The following is a 7,153-nucleotide window of genomic DNA, read 5'->3' on the forward strand; positions in this document are numbered from 1 at the left end:
TTTTTCCTCGTATAAATCCTTGTGTTGTTCGTGCAATTTATATCATAGTGATCCTTATCATAGTTCTTCATTTCAAGCATCATTCCCCGTAACTTGGAGTTTGGTTGCATTATCCTAGTGTGATTTTTTACCAAAACAATGGACACCCTTTACCTACCCCAGCGGACGGGCCACGTATTGCTGGTAGATGCTTGGGGTAGGTAATTTTGACAACCTTTGAAGGGTTAGTCTTTTTGTTAATAAATAAAACTTTAACTTTTTGTCGCTTATCCTGTGTTGTTATCCTTTAAGTTCCTTTAATTTTTAATTGTCTTGATGTACACTTATTAAATAAGCAATTTTGAATAAGTCAGATTGAAAACATTTAGGATATGATCCATGATCAAATATCCTATAGTTGAAAAATCCAAAAAAGTAATATATGTTCTAAGGATCATGAGTTTAGTTGTCAAAGTATAAGGGGGATTCAAATAATCAACGAATAGAATTGAAATAGTTAAGGATCATGCCTGAGGATCCAAGTTAGGATCCTAGTCATAATCAGGATAACTATAAGATAAACCTTAGGGAGAGATAAGGATCAAGGATCCTTAGTTGTTAAACTTCAAGGACCTGAAATAGATCATAACTTGGGACTAAGCCAATATAGGATAAGAGTTAGCAACTGAGGACAAGCCCAAGGATAACTGGGGACAAGCCCAAGGATAACTGGGGACAAGCCCAAGGATCGTATGTAAACTAGAGTATGGCCCTAACTGGCGACTATCCAAACTTAGTGACATGATAATGCCAAAACCTTAGCTAACGTGAAGACGTTAGAAACCTTAGGAACGGATGTATGGTACGTCTACCATTATACGTAGGATCCTAGGTATAGCCAGTACAATGGAATTATCAGCCCCTAAAGCGAGTACTGGTCCCAATGCCTTGAACTATACCAGGATCATCATGCGCTACAGGCGAAACTGGGGTCAAGCCCAAATAACTGGGGTTAAACCCAAAGATCTAAATTGCTTCTGTAGATAATCAACATTATGCTAACGATACCTGAACTTTCAAAACTCAAAGTCTTGTGAGAGAAGGATAAAGGACACATGATCCTTATCCTTGTATGAGAAAATAAATAAAGGAAATAGTTCAAGATTAGGACATTACCAGAGTAAGGATAATTGAAGCTTTAAGGATCCTTCAAGGATACCCCTAATGTAAGGATCATATGCTTCCGGAGGATCCTGCTCACATAAAATACTTCTTCAAATGGACAGCATTCCAAGCCCTTGGTAACAAATCACCTTCCATGGTCAGCAATCTATATGCCCCTTTTCGTGCTTTAGCTTCAATCAAATAAGGGCCTTCCCATTTTGGTGCCAACTTTCCATCAGCAGGATTGGTGGTATTCTGGAATGCTTTCCTCAATACCATATCTCCAATTTGAGACTTCCTTATCTTGACATTTTTGTTGTAAGCACCAGCCATTTTTTGTTGATAACTAGCCATCCTTATCCTAGCCAAATCCCTGATTTCCTCAATAGTATCCTAGTCTTGAGCCAGGTTCTCATCATTTTCCTCAGGATCACGGGTACTTGTTCTAGCAGTTGGAACAACCATTTCTGTTGGGATCACAGATTCTGCCCCAAATACCAAAGAGAATGGTGTTTGACTAGTAGCATTCTTGGGGGTTGTCCTATCAGCCCAAAGCACATAGGGTAATTCTTCTGCCCATTTCCCTTTCTTGGATCCAAGTTTCTTCTTCAAATTGTTGATGATAATCTTGTTGGATGATTCTGCTTGACCATTAGCTTGTGGGTGGACTGGTGTTGATGTTATCATCTTAATCCCCCAGCTGTCACAAAAGTTAGTGGTTCTGCCCCCAATAAATTGGGAACCATTATCACATATAATTTCAGAAGGAATACCAAATCTAGTTATAATATTTCTCTTAATAAAGGATATAACTTCCTTCTCTCTGACTTGGGCAAAAGCTTCAGCCTCTATCCACTTGGAGAAGTAATCAGTCATAGCAAGCATGAACACTTTTCCACCGGGTGCCTTAGGGAGCTTACCAACTATATCCATCCCCCATCTCATAAATGGCCAAGAGGAGGATATATGATGTAGAAATTCAGCCGGCTGATAAAGGATATTGCTGTGTCTCTGACAAGGATCACACTTCTTAGCATACTCCATAGCATCCCTTTTCATAGTTGGCCAATAGTATCCTGTCCTTAAGATCCTTGAGAACAATGCCCTGCCCCCAGTGTGGTTTCCACAATCTCCTTCATGGAAGTCTTTTAAAACTTCTTGGACTTCAGGATCCTCGATGCATCTTAAATATGGTCCTGCAAGAGATCGCTTATACAACATATTATTTAAGATTGTGAATTGAGATACCTTAATTTTGAAAGCTCTAGGGTTTTCTCCCATAGGAATCTCTCCGTGTTGTAAGTATCTCATGATTGGTGAGATCCATGATCCTGATCCTGATCCTGAATGAGATTGAGTATCCTCACTAGGGATAATCGCAGAATCCTCTCCTATTTCCATCGCCACATTATCCTCAATGGCAGGAGCCAGGATATGGATAATGGGAATGCTTATATCCTCCGGGATCTTCAAAGATGATCCTAAATTAGCCAGTGCATCAGCTTCTGTATTTTCTTCCCTTGGTACCTGTGTCAAACTAAAGGAAACAAAAGAGAGTGCCAATCCTTTGACTATCTCCAAATACTTGGTTAGCTTTTCACCTTTAACAGCATAGGATCCATTAAAGTGATTTGTAATTAACAATGAATCTACATGTACCTCAAGATACCTGATTCCCATATGCTTAGCAATTTGCAAACCAGCAATCAAGGCTTCATATTCAGCCTCATTGTTAGTGGTTTGGAACTCACAAGCTATGGAGTGGGGTATTATGTCCCCCTGTGGCTATTTTAGTAGTATACCAAGCCCTGTGCCTTTGACATTTGAGGATCCATCAGTATGGAGTATCCAAGGATCCTTCGTCTCTTCCAGCTGCTGGACTTCTAACTCGGCTTCCTTTTGTAAATCACTACTGAAATCAGCCACAAAGTCGGCCAATGCTTGGGATTTGATGGCTGTTCTAGGCTCATATCTTATAGGCACTAAGCTTCACTGCCCACTTAGCCATCCTTCCAGACATCTCTGGTTTCCTGAGGACATTCTTAATTGGAAAATTAGTTTTAACGACAATAACATGAGTTTCAAAATAATGTCTCAACTTAGTAGATGCCATGATTAATGCAAGAATAAGCTTTTCAAGGTGTGAATACCTGGATTCAGCATCAAGTAAACTCTTACTTAAATAATAGACAGGATGTTGTGTACCTTCATGATCCTTAACAAGGACTGCACTTACTGCTTTTGAGGATACAGCAAGATATAAGGATAACACATCTCCTTTTTCTGGTTTCATCAAGGCTGGAGCTGAGGATAGGTATTCTTTGAGAGCTCGTAAAGCACTCTCATGCTTCTCAGTCCACTCAAATTTCTTGTTCTTCCTTAGGATATCATAGAATTCTTTGCACTTCTCAGTCCACTCATTCGGCTCACGCTATGGGTGTCCTTTGAAACTGATTTTACTTTAGTCGATACTTGACTAAATTTCCATTTTTACCCATTTTCCATTACTAGTTACACTATAAGGTAACTTTAAGAAAAACTCACTAATTCTTAACCAATTCGTGACTTATTTACCATTTTGCCTTTTTCACCATTAATCATGGTTTAAAACATTTTTGTTGGTTCCGACTCATTTCGTTTTGGGTCAGAACCCATGATTCAAACCAAATCCTTTATTGTATTCATCGTTATGAAATAAACACATATACTACAAGTGGGTGTAAGTTTTACTTACGGTTTGCGTCCGTTCGAGCTTTCCTTGCGCACTTGATCCGTTTGATCCATTCCTTGCCAGCTCCCACTTAGCTTGACGGGATCAAACTTAACACAATACCCACAAGATTTGTTAGATTTGTCATTATATAAAATGACCACAACATCTCATGGATTCACACATACTCATTTATCAAGACAATAGTTTAAACTGTCCTTGTGTTTGTACCTGTGCACTAACTTAGAACATGTTTGGCATACAAGTACATATTACTTGCATAAATAATTTGTATATATTTTAGATGCCCTTAATACACCCAATTTCATAAAATTTGTTTGAAACAATTACATGGTACACACCACACCATTCAAGTATGGAATAAAAGTTACTACGACATACCTCTTACCAAGTCTTACAATCAAATTATATTTCCACAATAGACACATTGCCTCAAGCTAATTTATTAGAATGCCATCATTATCACATTTCTCACAATTTATCCTTTTCTTGCATACAATTTTCTTAGGTTAAGTTTATCAATACAATGTGCAGCAACTTTACAATGTAGCTACTGAATCGACTCTTTTGACCACTTTACGGTTTTATTTAGCCTTTCGTGATCAAAGATGAAATGTAGAATACTAAAATATCTTTCCAGCGCAAAAAGAATCAGCTCAATCCGAGCTTCCTAGAATTTATTATGATTTTCGCAAAATAAGCTCAGAAGTCAAAATGCTTCCAATCAGGTTGCTGTCAAAACAGTTCAGCCGACTTCGGACACTGTTTTGACCCATTTAACCTCAGAATTTAACAAACATATTCAAACATAAAACGTAGTATGTTTTAATAGCTTTCTGAACATATAAGGTTCGTTGTCTAACTCCTAATAACAAATGAGATACGGCCTTTACAAGATGACTATCTAAGGCTGTCAAAAGTGACGAATTTCAAACTATTTTACACAAACTTGAATCAATTCAAGTTTCATGTAGGCATTTTATCAAACACTTAATGTGCAACCATTTAACACATGATTCTTTAACATGTCAAGATGGTCCTTAACCCTTTAAAACTTATAGTTTTCACTCGGATTTTCACCAATTCTAACCACCCTAGTAATTGCTATCATCAATTGACATCAACTAATATAGATTCAAGCATTCAACACAACTTTGTGATGTAAGCCATGTATAACATCAAATTTTCGGATTTCATAATACCCATAAAGTCAAAACCCCAAGTCTTTCACTACCAAGGGTTATTTAGGTGAAATTGAAGTAGTTACTCACTATTTATTCGTATAACATCATCAATTTCATAAATCTTTTACAAATCATCATCAATTATAATGATTCTAAGCACATGCATATCATCATTTTTACTATTTAGTCAAAAACCCACTTAGCTCATACTTGATTAATTGACTATCACTAGTTTATGGCACAATTTTACAAGTTTGCATCTAGGGTTTGTTCCTAGACATATACTCACACCAATTTCTCTAAAACATTAAATTTCATACACGAATTTCATTCATGCATGATTATCAAAATTCCAAAATATCACCATATCATAATTTTCGACATACCTTACAACCCCCTTGTCTTGGTGATCACGAATTTAGTAAAAGCCCCAAATTCCTAGCTTGTTTTCCCTCTGATTTTGATCAAATAGTGAGTTTAGGGTTCAAAAGAAGGAACCCCTTTCTTGCTATGTGTAAACATCGACCAGAACACACACCTTGTGTGTGTTTTGAGTCAAATTTTCTTTTTATTAATTTCATTTTCAGTTTTGTCCATTATAGCCCCTTTATTTTCCAAAGTTTATAAAAGAAAGGTTAATTAGTCAAGTTCCTTTATTGTCTACAACATATAATTAACTAGGTTAACTATTCCTAGTTACTAAATGGGTTCGGGAAGTTATAACCCATTTTACTTTAAGTCCCGTTAACTCAGGACTTCTATATACTTTGTTTTTCCCAAAGTATTTATTCTCTTTTTTTAACATCCAGTTTATTTAATTAAATCCTAATATTTACCGGGTTAACTTTTACCACTAAAAGTATTCTACCCGCTCTTCGACGTTAACGCGGTTTATCTACTAAACCCGTTTTTGGGGTGTTACAAGTCTACCCCCCTTAAAGAGGTTTCGTCCCCGAAACCGTTCTTAGTCCCTTATCTTAATTTATTACCAATTACCCGTAGATTCCTTGACTTAACCTCGTAGGCTATTTTCCTTAGGCTTTCACCTCTTTGAGGCGAGGCCCTTATGATCCTTTTGCTTCAATTTATGACCCGTGGGTCAATTTGGCCCCATAGACCCTTGCTCTAATTAATATCCCGTAGGTTATGATGATCCCGTAGATCATCTTTTATTCTAGTCTTTATTCAATTGTCTATATATATATATATATATATATATATATATATATATATATATATATATATATATATATATATATATATATATATATATATATAGGGGAGCGCTAAAATGAAAACCACCTTTAGTTGTAAGAACCATGAGAACCACTCTCAACCAATAAGATTATGACAACCTAAAGGGTATTTTAGTCATTTACCCCAAATGTCAAATCGTTCATCTCTCTTCATTAAAGTCACTTTACTTTAAATACCTCTCTCCTCTCTCCTCTCTCATCTACTAGTTTACAAAAAAAAATAAAAATCTACTAGTTTATTTTTATTTTTTAATAAACTTTTGTTATGCTGTTTTGACCTTTTCAGAGGTCAAATATACTAATCTTGAAATACCAAGATTGATAGTAATTTTTTCTAAAAACTACAATCATCAATTATTATTATTATTATTATTATTATTATTATTATTATTATTATTATTATTATTATTTTTTTTTTTTTAATTCATCGGTTTAACATTTTATAGGTTTCATGTCAATCCCACTTTCAAAATCGTCTACTAGTTTATAGTAAAAACAATTAAAGATCGAGTAGTAATATAAGAAGATTTATTAATATTTATCTGCTCAATGTTATATTTCTTTTCTTACACATTTTTTAATGTCATAAAATAAATAAAAATCAATAATAATCTGTTCCTTGCTAATAATATAATAGTATAATATTATAAGACAAAAATGCTAAGGTAAATGGTAACAAATATGATTAAGTGAATAAAGATATTTTGTCACGTCTTTATATAATAACGTGTAACCTCACTTTGCTGTCTCTGATTATCGGAAAATCTGAGTCAAATCCTGTTTTTTTCAAGAATCCACTCATTTGTTTTGATTTTTGTTTGTTGGTTTTTTATTTTTTT

General features: G+C 35.2%; 1 long non-coding RNA gene across 1 annotated transcript; it reads right to left on the bottom strand.

Annotated features, from left to right (window-relative positions):
* Positions 1-3,558: 3,558 nt before the first annotated feature.
* On the bottom strand, positions 3,559-5,702 carry LOC118489308. Its single transcript, XR_004887195.1, has 2 exons — positions 5,445-5,702; positions 3,559-3,963 (listed from the first exon to the last, which is right to left on the bottom strand). It is a non-coding gene; the product is annotated as an uncharacterized LOC118489308 (long non-coding RNA).
* Positions 5,703-7,153: the final 1,451 nt, after the last annotated feature.

This window comes from Helianthus annuus, chromosome 17 (assembly GCF_002127325.2).
Source record: "Helianthus annuus cultivar XRQ/B chromosome 17, HanXRQr2.0-SUNRISE, whole genome shotgun sequence".
Classification (NCBI taxonomy): Eukaryota; Viridiplantae; Streptophyta; class Magnoliopsida; order Asterales; family Asteraceae; genus Helianthus; species Helianthus annuus.